Consider the following 13992-nt stretch of genomic DNA (forward strand, 5'->3'; position numbering starts at 1 on the left):
TGGTGATTTTCATTATCATATCAGAAAATATATCTGCAACCAATATATTTCAATATCTTTTGATGCTGCTTTGTTTTTGTACTCATTTGGTATGAGCTGGTTTTGGTTTTTGTTTTTTTTGTTTGTATGGTAGATTACACTGGTCGACTTATTCTAATACAGTGGAGAAAATGTTGTCCCTTTTTATGGGTATGCTAACAGTACGCCCTGCTTGAAACAATATTTCAGTGTCTGAAAATTAGCAGGGAAAAAACGAATAAATGTATGTTAGTAACCGGGGAAATGAGTATTTTTTTAAATTAGAAAATTAGAAAAAAAAAAAAAGAATTGAAATTGGAGAACTTGTTTAAGGAAAAGTGGGTGGCGGTGGTTTTCATCCTTCATGCGCTATGGGATAACAGGAATACGGCGGTATGGGAAGGGAGAGTATCCTTGGCTAAGGTGGTTCTCGGTGATTTTTGCATTTGTTTTACTAGTTCACTTGTGGTGGCAGCTCCTCCGGCTGGATAGATCGTATGTGGGCTCGGTGATTTTTGCACTTGCTTCATTAGTTCATTTGTTAACACATTTCTTCTTGTGTTCTTTTGCCATATTAGTCGTTAATGAACGAGTTTGTCCATGCACTTGTTAAGGTAGTTGGCTCTCAGTCTAATCCTATGTATTGAAAGGGGTCTTCCCCAATCTTTATTACTAGTTTTTTTTAGTCTTTCGATTGTTTGATTTCAAAAAAATATATAGCTCAGCTCCTGCCTATCAAACATTTAGATCATTGGAGGCAAAAGTCAATGTACTGAGAGGGTTTTTTCCCAATCTTTATTACTAGTTTTCTTTAATAATAGTCTTTCGATTGTTTGATTTCAAAAGAATATATAGCTTAGCTCCGGCCTATCGAACATTTAGATCATTGAAGGCGAAAGTCAAAATTGATGAATACTACGCCAAATGATGTTAGAAGATCTTTCCCATACGATAAAAATGGGAGTGTAACCCCTCAGCTATTTCGATAAAGTTTAGGGTTCGAAAAATAATTTTTTTAGGCTATGACATTTATGAGAAGATCTCTCGGTACTTCAAAAGGATTTTTTTTTAGTAAGACTAGTATTAATAAGCTGCGATCTACGTACCGGTCACGAACCGTAAAAATTTTAAGGATGTATATACTGTTCGAATTTCCCTAGGAAACGGATTATTAAGCATGATACGATTAAGCGTGAATTTCCTTTTTAGTTCAAGTGAGAATTAAACGGACTGTAAGAGTGAATTTGTTACGGACCTTCGTACCACTGTATTTCGCGAGATACCGGAAAATTTTCCGATTTTAGTGGTTAATGACGGGATTATTTTTAGAATAATTTTGGTATTAAAATTATCCCGAATTAAGTTATATTCCTCCGAACTTTTATCTGATTTAATCCCAAACTGGCAAGGAAATCCTACTCTTCAAGATTTACCATGGAATTGTGACAAGTGTCACATTATTTCACCACATGGTAATTAAATATTATTTTGTCATGAGAGAGTATGGGATGAACCATACTAGTTGGCTTAAGCTCCAAGTTATCATCTCACACACCCCCCATTTTCGAAATTAATAGAAGGAAAAGGAGAGAAGGAAAACATCATCTTCCTCTTGAGATCCAAGAACTCCATAGCCATTTTTCAACACAAGTGCTTTCATAATAGATAAAACTTTGGTTTTTATTCGGTAAAAAATGACTAGAATCCTTCCTAGAACTCAATTTTAAGCTAAGGATTCATGAGATTATTGTTGTTATGATGATTATTATTTAGGATCTTCGGTGAAAAATTGAAGAAAGGGATCACCATCTTTTTTACGGTGTAAAAACTACTTGGGAGGTAAGGAATCCCTTAAGTCGTTTTAGTCACTTGAAAATGAACAATTGCTAGTAAATTATAAGACTAGGAATTTTATGTGAAAATTATGTGTTAAGTTTGTGGATCTCTTAGTTGGCTCAAGAGACTACCCTTGGAACTTTTGGTAATTTTTGTATACATATTCATAGCTAATATATGCGTGTATATGTTGTCTTTATGTCCATATAAGCTTATACTTGTGAAAATAGTGGAACGCGGTTTTTGCTGCCTGAAGTTGGCAGATTCGGACGGACGCGGCCTTGGACGCGCGTCCATTGGCGTCCAGTACGCGAGACCGAGGCCGAACGGCCGGACGCGAGCACGGACGCGCGTCCACTACGTGTCCGTCGGCGTCCAGAATGCAAGATCAATGTCGAACGGGCGGACGCGGCCCGGACGCGCGCGTCCGCCATGCGTCCGGCGGTGCGGACATCCGCGCGTCTGCGCGACGCGGATCTGTTTTCGACCGAACTTTTTTCCGTAATTTTTGTTCTTGCATGTTATGATGTTTGAAAGGCCTACGGGCAACCGAATTCAATTTTTGGAAGAACAAATATTGTTTTGGAAATTATGTACATCAATTTGGAAGAAAAATCGTATTTTTTTTTTATGAAACAAGTGTGACCCTTGTCACTTTGGAAATTTATGTTGAAAAGTCATTGACCAAAAATGAATATTTTGGAAACATATTTGGATAAGAATAATTGTTTTGAGACGTTACGTGAAAATACTAATTAAACCCAGGAAAGAAAGAACGTTTTGAAAACCTTAGTTTCTGGATAAAGTTGTGAAGGACTTGATTAACCCATGGGAGGGCTTAACTGCCATAGCCCAACGATTGTTTGCATGTTTGACCTGCGGGAGGCATGAGTGCCGTGGCCCGAGGTTGTTGAGATGTTTGACCTGCGGGAGGCATGAGTGCCGTGGCCCAAGGTTGTTGAGATGTTTGACCTGCGGGAGGCATGAGTGCCGTGGCCCGAGGTTGTTGAGATGTTTGACCTGCGGGAGGCATGAGTGCCGTGGCCCGAGGTTGTTGAGATGTTTGACCTGCGGGAGGCATGAGTGCCGTGGCCCGAGGTTGTTGAGATGTTTGACCTGCGGGAGGCTTGTGTGCCGTGGCCCGAGGTTGTTGAGATGTTTGACCTGCGGGAGGCTTGTGTGCCGTGGCCCGAGGTTGTTGAGACGATTGACCTGCGGGAGGCTTGAATGCCGTGGCCCGAGGTTGTTGAAGATACTCCAAAAAGGCCTCACACTTATCTAGAGGGAAACTAAGTGAATTCTAAGTATAAAAATTTAGTTACTCCGTAACTATGATGAAGAATAAAATGTCCCGAAAGTTGAGCACTGAAGTGTGCTGTTGAACTCTCTCTCTTTTGAGTTAAAAAGGATGAAAATTCCCGGAAATGAAAGTGTTATATGTTGATGCAATTAATATACACTTTTATACCTTCTTTTGTTGATAATCTGGTTGCAGGTAGATTTTCAACTTATGGGTAAAGCTTACAGCTTTCAAATTATTAATACATTTTCGAAACTTTTGTTTACTTTTGAGTGACAATGGATTTCCTTACTTAGCCGTGGTGCTAACTACACTTCATTGTGTCCTCTATCAGATGCAGTCTAGCGTGGTCTCGTGCAGCCCCGGGAACTCTAATGACTTATCAGAGTTCATGTTTCCTATATTAGACTATGATGATTATGTACAGTACTTAGTGGTTGACGACCTGTTTGCTCCCGGCTACGCTCCAGACCCTCCAGCTCCGGCTTATGATCCTGATCCTGATCCTGATCCTATTCCTACTCCTGTTTCCCCGGTTGTACCTGTCTGGTTTCCTGTTCCCAGTAGTCTATTGTGTTTCATGGATGCTGTTCAGGCGAGTTATGGGTTCTACCCCATCGAGGTTTTAGAGGAGAGAATAGCCCAAACTTTGTTCTAATGGGCCGTATTAGAGGAGAGAATAGCCCAAACTTTGTTCTAATGGGCCGTAAGAAACTCTTGTACATCCCAAACTTTGTTCTAATGGGCCGTAAGAAACTCTTGTACATATTTGTAGCTAGTTTAGCTGGCCGTAAGAAACTCTTGTACATATTTGTAGCTAGTTTAGCTACCCTTTTGCCGCTAATATATATACATGAAGTTATGACGGGTTTTGACGATATGAAACAATTTCCTTATCTTCAGCCTGTGCATCTAGAGTGAACTCTATTTGGATTTGGTTGGGTTCAGTCTAGGTGTGGCGATAACTACTCCGGATGTACGGTATAGCCGAGCCGGGGTGTTACAGGGAGTCACATCAAATTTCGCATTATATAATGCTTTTCGTGTTAATATTGATATCACTCTTCAGTCTTCACTATATGTATGAAGTATAAAAAATTAGTCTTTAAATTTTTTTTTTATTTTTTTTAATTTTTGAGTACAAGTATAAAAAATTAGTCTAAAAAATAGTGATTGAATGAATGGAGTATGATTCATATGGTTATAGTGTTACTTAATGTAGACTCTCGTATAGTGATTGCTATTTCACTATTACTAAACTAGGGGTGGACATCAATGTAATAGAGTCAGTAGTACTAAAAAAAACTAGGGATGAACATTTTGATATTCGCTTCGGTTTTTTCCGATTTCAGTTTGTTCGTTTAAAAAAATGAAATCATTATGTTTAACATTTTAGTTTGGTTCGGTTTCAATTCGGTTTGATATGTTGTTCAAAACATGTGGAGGTAATTTCTAAATTCAATTTACTCTTATTTTCTTGTTCTCAAAATTTTTTATTAAGTTTCTTAGCTTATTGATTGACGAGTAGTCAAGTTGTTAATTATCATTTTCATTTATTTTTCTTTTGGGTGTCGATAACAAAATTAAGAAAATCAGTTGCCTAAATGCATAATGTTGACAACATAAGATAATATTTAATTATTATGCTGTGAAGTGGTATGAAGGCATAAATAATTTATCTAAATTTTAATTTAATTTTATTTCATTTGTAATTTATTGCTTCTATGATACTTGAAAATTTTTGTTCAAGCAGAATTTGCATGAATAATAGTTTTTGTTGTTGTTGTTGTCTTTGAAAGCCATTAAAGACGATAATGAAATACTAAAAATGAAAAAAAAAAAGAAAAAAGAACTCCATCACATTAATTACAAACATGTGGTGTGATATTATGTTCAATAGTGAATTAGATTATAAATATTCTTTAAAATGGTCAATCAACAGATTTGGAACTAAGCACATTTTTGGATTTTGGATACATACTTCATAGTTTTTTGCAAATGTATTAATTTGAGTAGGGATGAGAGAATGTGCATATGCATGCTTTTTGTACTTAAGATAACTATATTTATAGATTCTGATGACAAATGATTACAAATTAAAGGGTTCGAGGAAGTTCCAGCTGAGGCTAAGGAAGGCGAAGCTCTGTCGCGGACTCCTCCACCAACCAATGATGAGGTCGGGACCTCAGGTCGGGGCAAATCTCCTCGGGTAGTGCTTTCAGCGCTCTACCCTGCTCTACAACGCAAATATCCTTGGGCAGTGCTAAACCCTAAAGGTGCCCCTAACCTTCCCTTTCTCTCCGTTTCTACTTGGCTTTATGAAGCATTACGGGTTTTGCCTGGGCAGATTATTCTGAACGCGTATCAGATATTAGCTTGCTTTCCACATATATGTGCTCGGCACGACCTCCTGTGCACAGTCAAGCTTTTCAACTTCTTATTTGCGGTCCAACCGCTTCCAGACAAACACGGCGAGGGTTTTCTCATGGTGTAGTCTCGAAGGCACCATTGCACCATCTCCAATATCCCCGACAATAACAAGGGGTGGAAGGACCGAATCCTTTCAGTTGAATACAAGTGGAAGCTATCGGTGCCTCGGGTCTGGTCGGCGCATTTTACTAAGCACGCCTATCCAATCCGAACCCTAGCCCTTACCGACGCGGCGGCTAATATATCCTCGTAGATTTACGATTACTTTACCGCACTCCCGAGGAATATAAAGAGGCGCACCTTGAGGCACCCGATTATGGTCGGGATGAGAAGTATGAGCCAAAGCCGGCACCGGTTACCATCGCAGTAGCGGGCCATGCCAGATGTCGTGGAAATATATACGGAGTATATTTTTTGGTGAATGCGTTTCTCCGTCGGGTGGTTTAGATCGGTAAAAATTTGCTTGGCTATTCTAATGAACTCATTTTATTTCTTTTTGCAGACATGGTGCTCGACAAGGGCTTCGTTACCGCCCCCGCTGCCCCCTAGGGCAAGGTTGCCCTCAGGACCAATAAGGCCGCTGCCGCTAAGGCCCCTCCGACCAGTCCGAGCCGACGATCTTGACGACCCTGCCCCTCGAGACTCCCGCCGCTAGCGGCTCGAGAATCAATCTTCAAATAACCCACACCTACAACAAGCGGGGAAAAGAGAAAGCGACCAAGTCGGAGGTCGATGAAGTGATCCCATTATTGAAGCTAGTATCAGGAATCTAGCAAGTGAAAGTTTGCGTATTGTAGACTCATGTATATCAAAAAATTCCATTTCATTCTACCGTCGTATTAAATTTCTAGACATTGGGATGGAAATTCATCATTTGACAGAGCTGGTACAATTTGCGACTGCACATGACCTTGGGAATGAACCAAAAGAAATAGGTTAGGTGCTTCCGAGTTCATCTAGCAATTTATGTGCAGAAAACACCATTGTTGGCCTTGATACTGACTTGCTAAGAACTAAAGAACATCTCATTGGATTGCCACTTAAATTAAGTGCTATGTCTATTGTGGGTATGGGTAGCATTGGCAAAACCTTTCTTTCAAGAACAATTTATGATGATCCTTATATGGTGCATCACTTTTATATTCGTGTTTGGGTGACTATATCTAAAGATAATCAAGTTAGAGATATACTGCTTCATATTTTGTGCTGCATATCCACCATAACTACTAATGATGTCCATCAATGGAGTGATGCATTGATATCTACTATTTTGTAGTTTGCTCCATTGTCCATACTTGTAGTATCTCTTCTAGATTAAGTTGTGAATACGTGTGAAATTCTCTCCTTTGTTCATTTTTCCATACCCTTTCTTTATTAGCCACTCACCCTTAGCCCCATTACAAGCCGAATAAAGACCTACTTGATCTTAGCATGCAGTTTTAGAGTTGATCTATGTGAGTATGAAGGGCAAGTCTATGGGATCTCATCTTAAGCCAAGTTCTGCATAATCTCAACTAAGTACATGTGCATACAGGGCCTTAATCTATCTTAATTCGGGTGCCCAGTTATTGGCCTGAGAGGGGAACTCATTTGTGATTCTGAAATGATTCTTGAAGCAAGTTAGGTTGTATGAGTTGGTTGGTGGTATGTTAATTTGGTTGTGCAGGGAGGAAGTGTGATCAGTTTCATTGCTTGGAAGGTGGATTGTCCTTGGATTGTCCTTGGGGGAGTTGATATCTACTATTTTGTACAATAATTCACCCCTTATTTGAGTTATTTTTATGCTTATTTTCTTTATCTTAGTGAAATTGAGAATTGTTTGTGTGTTATATTGTCAAAGTGTTGAATTATCCACAAGGAGCAACAAAGGAAGAATTTTGAAACATTTTGGACAAGTTTTGGAAGAAAAGGAAATTACCAATGAAGAATAGGAAACAAGAATAAGAATTGGAAAAGAATTGGAAGTTATCTCATGGGCCCAAGGCCCATCTATCTCCTATATATTCTACATATTCTCTACAATTTAAGGAGTTCCCAACCCTAGTTAGTTTGAGTTTATTTTTTCCCCTTCTCTTTATATTTCCCTAGCATAGTTTATATTAGTTTTATATTAGATTATTTAATTTCAAGCTTGGAATCTCGGATTGAAGTTGGATTTGTTCTTCATCAGTAAAGTTCTCTTATTCCTTTATTTACTTTCTTCTCAGATTTCTTGCAATGATTATGATTATTTATTATTGCTTTGTTTTGTTTACTTTTATGATGCATGAGTAGTTAGCTTTTGGGTTTGGATTAGGGTCCTATTGCTATTCTTGATGCTAGATTTGTGATTATTGCATAAAGTATTGCTATTCTTGATGCTAGATTTGTGATTATTGCATAAAGGGAAGCTATTCTTGATGCTAGATTTGTGATTATTGCATAAAGGGAAATAATTCTTGATGCTAGATTTGTGATTATTGCATAAAGGGAAATAATTGTTGATGCTAGATTTGTGATTATTGCATAAAGGGAAATAATTGTTTACGCTAGATTTGTGATTATTGCATAAAGGGAAATAATTGTTTACTTAGGGTTTATGTTTGAGTTGGATTATATTTTTCTCTTATTGATAATTGATGCACAGCTTTTATTGATTTGTTTTGGAGAGGATTTCATCACAACGAAAGTTGGGTGAAAGACTCAACCTAACCAATTTCAACCCAATTTTTCCTACTATGAGAATAGGGGTAATTTGGAGGGCTTATAATGCTTTTGTGTTTAAGGTTATGATTGATGCATCACGAAAGTGGGGCAATCTTAGCCTAATTCTTGTTATTGATTACGAAAGTAGCTAACTTGAATTCTTGAGTGCATTGCCAATAAATTCCTTGGTTAATTGTTTTTCCCTAATTTTGAGATTGTTAGAGCATCAAGATTGCAATATCCCTAATCTGACCCCACTCTTTTATCATATAGTTTATCCCTTATTTAATTTGCATTATTTTATTTCCATTCTTTAATTTTAGTTTGCTTGGATTCTAGTGAATTCCAATACTTTAGTGCCTAGAATTTTATAATTCACTCAATACGTGTCATAGCCCCAATCCTCAGCAGAACGACATTTACACCCTCTTTTTACACTCACAATTATACTCATCATGCATGCTTATCAGAAAAATTGTATAGATTACTGAAAGGTAAAAGGTATCTCATTGTCATGGATGATATATGGAGTGGAAAGACTTAAATAAGAAGATCCTTCCCGGATGATAAGAATGGAAGTCGTATAATTTTCACTAGTCGTAACACAGATGTTGCTCTCAATGCCAATATTGTTAGCACTCTCCACCAAATGTGTCTTCTAAGCATGGATGCAAGCTTTAAGCTACTGACTTTGAAGGTGTTTCGACAAGAACCTTTCCCTCCTGAACTGGAGAGAATTGGAAAACATATTGCTGATAAATGCCAAGGTTTGCCACTTGCAATTGTTGTTTGCTGGGTTTCTCTCTCGGATAAAGAGTACACCAGATTGTTGGGAGAATGTTAAAAAGGAATTCAGTTCATATATGATAAAACAATCTGAACAATGCTTAGACATCCTAGCTTTGAGTTATAATTACCTCCCGCATCACTTGAAGCCTTGATTTCTGTATATTGGGGCTTTCAAACATAATCTTGAGATTTCTGTTTCAAAACTGATTAGATTATGGATTGCGGAGGGATTTGTATGTGAAACATCCCATAAAACTCCAAAAGATGTTGCTGAAGAGTTTTTGGAAGATCTTATCAAAAGAAATTTGATTATGGCTACAAAGAGAAGATTAGATGGCAGAGTCAAAACATGTGGCATCCATGATCTCTTGAAGGATTTAATCATAATGGAAGCACAAAAAGTTGGATTTTTGCATGTTGAAATAAGTTCTTTGAATGCTTTTCCTAAAATGGGCTTCCAACCTCGACTCTCTTTCTACTCTGATGTTTATGCGATCATATCTGAGGTGCGTCAAAAAATTCAAATTCGCTCTGTTCTCTGTTTTGGTAGATTTGATGTTAATAGAACCTTGCCTGAAGACTCTGTTTTTAGTTTTACAAACTTCAAGGTGCTCAGAGTATTGGATATATCATTTCATCCCTTTGACCATTTCCCAGAGGAAATATTACAGTTGAAGTTTCTGAGATACCTAGCGCTAGCCAGTTTTAGTTACATTCCTTCATCAGTAGATGCACTTTGTTTTCTCCAGACATTAATTCGCCATTCTCATGAGGAAGATCTGGATTTACCATTGAGTATATGGCATCTGAAGCAACTAAGGCATCTCTATTTTAAAAAAAAGTAGCTATTTCCCCATTCCTGCCAATTCGACAAACTCTCCAGAAAGAGCTCAGCCTACTCTCTCATCTTTTACAGAAGAATATGTATGTTTGAGAAATCTACAAACACTGTCGAACATAAGTTTAACTAGTTGCACAAGGCTGGTCTTCAGTGGTATCCCTAATTTGAAGAAGTTAGGTGTTCGGGAAATCAAAGATGAATGCGAGAATGATGAGGAGATGTCAAACTCCTGTTAAGTTGGAAACCTTAAAGTGCTTCTTCATTAAGGCCAGGCCACTTCCACAATATGATTCTTTTCCGCCAAACCTAAAGAAGTTGACTTTGCGTGGGTGCCATCGGCCATGGGAGGAAATGACAGTTCTAGCTGCATTACCCAACCTTGAGGTTCTTAAGCTGAAGTACTATGTGTTTGAAGGACCAAAATGGGAAATGACTGAAGGTTTCCACAGACTGAAATTCTTGGTGATAGATGGATCAGATCTCATGGAATGTGAAGCAAGCAGTTTTCACTTTCCAAACATCCAGACTCTTGTACCACTTGATAGAAATACCTGATGGCGTTGGGGAAATAAACACATTGGAAACAATCGAGTTATGCGAGTGTAGTGATGCCGCTTATAACTCAGCCAAAAAGATCCAGCTAGAGCAACAAGATTTGGGGAATGAAGGGCTCACTATTAGAATTTGCCAACATTACAATTGTGAGTAACAAACAATCTTTTTTTCATTTTTCTTTGAGTCTTAACAATTTAACATATGGTTTATAAAACATCAACACTGTACGTTAGTTGTTGAGTTTTTTGCTCATGCATGTGTATGAATTGAATGACAGATGAGTGAGATAATCAATCCATCCTGTCCCTGAAATTGGTTGGCAATTGGCATCCTGAGTGGTGATCTGATCTGAAGTGGTGATTTTAGGGGTATTGACTGAGAGCATCCTTATTAGTGGAGTTTTTTCGCGGTTATTGAGGAGTTTTTGTAAGTGTGATTAGGAAAGAGAAAATGAGGGAGAAGGAAAAAGAATAAAAAACAAATTTGATTTAAAAATAATAATAATAATAAAGGATTGTTAGGCGCGCCTGACGCCCCCACCGAGCGCGTGCACTGCACGCGCCCGAGTGGGGGCATGCTGTGCGCGCAACGCGCACAACATCTGTGGACTACATTTATTTCATTTTTCCTTGGGAACCTAAAATCCCGGTGCATTGCAGATGATCCTCCAAATTCTCTCTCTTGGCTTCTCTCACTGCCATCTCAGCCTCTCCTATTCCAATAACCGCGCATGATGCGCTGATATAGATGCTCTGATGTTGGGTTTATTTACCTCCACATCCTAATCCTCCCTAATCCTCCAGGAACCAAGATCAACACTACAATCACCATTCTATGCTTCTCAATCTCATACACTGCACCTGTCCTGCTGGAATATTTAATATATATATATATATATATATATATATAAAAGGCCGTTCCAATAAAAAATGGGGTTCTATGCAATATTTTAAATTGTGTCTCTTTTTTTTTCGAGTAATTTCTATATATAAATAATAGTTGTTCAAAAATTTATATCAAAATATAAATATTGTATAAAAAATACATATATATTGGAATTGGCAATGTCTTTGCTAATTGAGATTTAGATTAGGAAATGTATAAATATTTTTTTTTTGAAAAGTATAAATATTTAAATATATTTGAATTGGCAAAATATATATATATATGGTTTTTAAAAGCAATTGTCAATTACCTTCAAAAAAAAAAGCAATTGTCAATTGAGCTCAATTTCATCTCATCACAAATTGGTTCAAATACATTTAGCCTAAATTTTTGTAAATTATATATATATATATTAAATATGGCCCCAAAAATTGGGAGCCTTGTGCCGCAGCACATGTTAGGCATGCTCAGATACGGCCCAGTATATATAATGTTGTGTATTCAAATTTCTGTCCAACCCATTACGTAACATTCTTGAAGGTTCTTTTTTGGGTGTATTAGCAGTAAAGCATTTAAATAGATAATCTTACCTTAACTCAAGTTCTTAAACAAACTACTCACACATAAGAAGCATAAACATTAATTTTTTTTAATTTTTTTTTTTATAAAAAAAACCACGCACACTCAAGCATAAAACATAAATAACATAAATGAGAGAGATAAACAGGAAATTAAAGAGAATTTATCTATTAAAATAGAAGAGTAATCTAGAAATCCGAACTTCAATCAAAGATTACCCGCTACAAAAGTGTTACGAACTTAAATTTAAATTTAATCTAACCTAAAAATATTAAAGAAAATGTGAAAAATAGGTAGGATTGAACTATATATGAAAGAAGAACTTAAAACACACTTTTAAAGTTTAATCTAACCTAAAAATATTAAAGAAAATGTGAAAAATAGGTAGGATTGAACTATATATGAAAGAAGAACTTAAAACACACTTTTAAAGAGAACAATGTATGCTGGAAGAGACTATCCTGAGAAAATATATGTGGCGCTGAGGAATGATAGTTGAGGGTCATCTAATGGCTTCAAAACTTGATCTTTTAAGCTCTCAGACCTAGAACCGATGATAACAGTTTGAAGGAGTTCTCGGAGGCACAAAATCGTTTCATATATCTTTTGGATAAGCAGAACCAATTTTGGAAGCAAAGGGCAAAGCTGTTTTGGCTCAAGAGTGGTGATAACAACACAAAGTTTTTCCACAATGCAGTTACACAAAGAAGGAGAAACAACGAAGTTTTTAGATTGCGTAACCAGAATGGCGATTGGGTGCAGCAAGGGCCAGAGCTAGACTCATTGGTAAGAAATTACTTTTCAAATATATTTGCTTCGGAAGCTGGAGATTGTAATCCTGTTCTTAATTGCATCAACACTAGAATCTCTTCCTCCCAAAATAACATGCTTCTAAGGAAATTTACTGTCTCTGAGATTAGGAAGGCTGTGTTTAGCATGCATCCTGATAAGAGCCCGGGCTTTGATGGTTTCAACCCGGGATTTTTTCAATCATACTGGGATATTTTATGTGATAGCTTGATAAATTTTTGCAATTGTTTCTTGTCATCTAGTAAGCTCCCGAAAGATATCAATACTACCCAGATTGTGTTGATACCCAAAAAAGGGGTCCCGGAGACCATGGCCGACCTCAGGCCCATAGCTCTATGCTCAGTAGCGTACAAGGTTCTTGTAAAGGCTCTGGCCAATAGATTGAAAGTCTTATTGAACGGTTTAGTTTCTGAAAATCAAGGAGCTTTTGTCCCAGGTAGATTAATCACCGATAATATAATGATCGCATTTGAAATGCAACATTATATGAAAAGGAAATCTCAGGGGAAAAATGGTTTAGCAGCCCTCAAGTTGGACATTAGCAAGGCTTACGACAGACTGGAGTGGCCATTGTTGCGCAACATCATGATCAGAATGGGATTTGATGCAAAGTGGATCGAGCTAATTATGGAATGTGTCACCTCTGTTTCTTACTTTGTGCTGAATAAGGGCAAGGAAATAGGTCCTATACTGCCAAGCCGGGGATTAAGACAAGGAGATCCTATCTCTCCTTATTTGTTCATATTGGTGGCAGAAGGCTTTAGTGCAATGATCAGGGACTATGAGAGGAGGGGTTTTCTTCATGGTATCACAGTTGCTAGAAATGCACCATCCATTATGTTGGGAAAAATCCCACTGCCTGTGACAATTAGAATCACAAGACCAACACGGTACACAAATACGAGATAATACACAATAGCCCAAAATAAATATGAACACAAGGAACACAAGATTTACGTGGAAAACCCCAAAACCACGGGGAAAAACCACGGGCCACCAACAACAACAATTTCCACTATCACAAATCTCGGGTACAAAGTTTCAGGCTACCACGTGAGCCATACATCCACAAATCATCAAATACAACAACTCCTAGGCCAAAACATTCTTACACATTCACAGGCTAAACATAATAATATCTCGTACTCAAAATATTCAACCACCACTAATATGATAAAATGAATACAAATAGTACGAGAATATCCAAAAGATGCCTGGAATAAATACAAGCTGACCTCAAATATTTGATGAAGGTAGTACCCAA

The 13992-nt window shown here is 37.5% G+C and overlaps 1 pseudogene; it reads left to right on the forward strand.

Moving 5' to 3' along the window:
• The first annotated feature begins 6147 nt into the window (after positions 1-6147).
• Positions 6148-13637, forward strand: LOC116003987 (annotated as a pseudogene).
• Positions 13638-13992: the final 355 nt, after the last annotated feature.

Source organism: Ipomoea triloba, chromosome 14 (genome assembly GCF_003576645.1).
Source record: "Ipomoea triloba cultivar NCNSP0323 chromosome 14, ASM357664v1".
Taxonomy (NCBI): domain Eukaryota; kingdom Viridiplantae; phylum Streptophyta; class Magnoliopsida; order Solanales; family Convolvulaceae; genus Ipomoea; species Ipomoea triloba.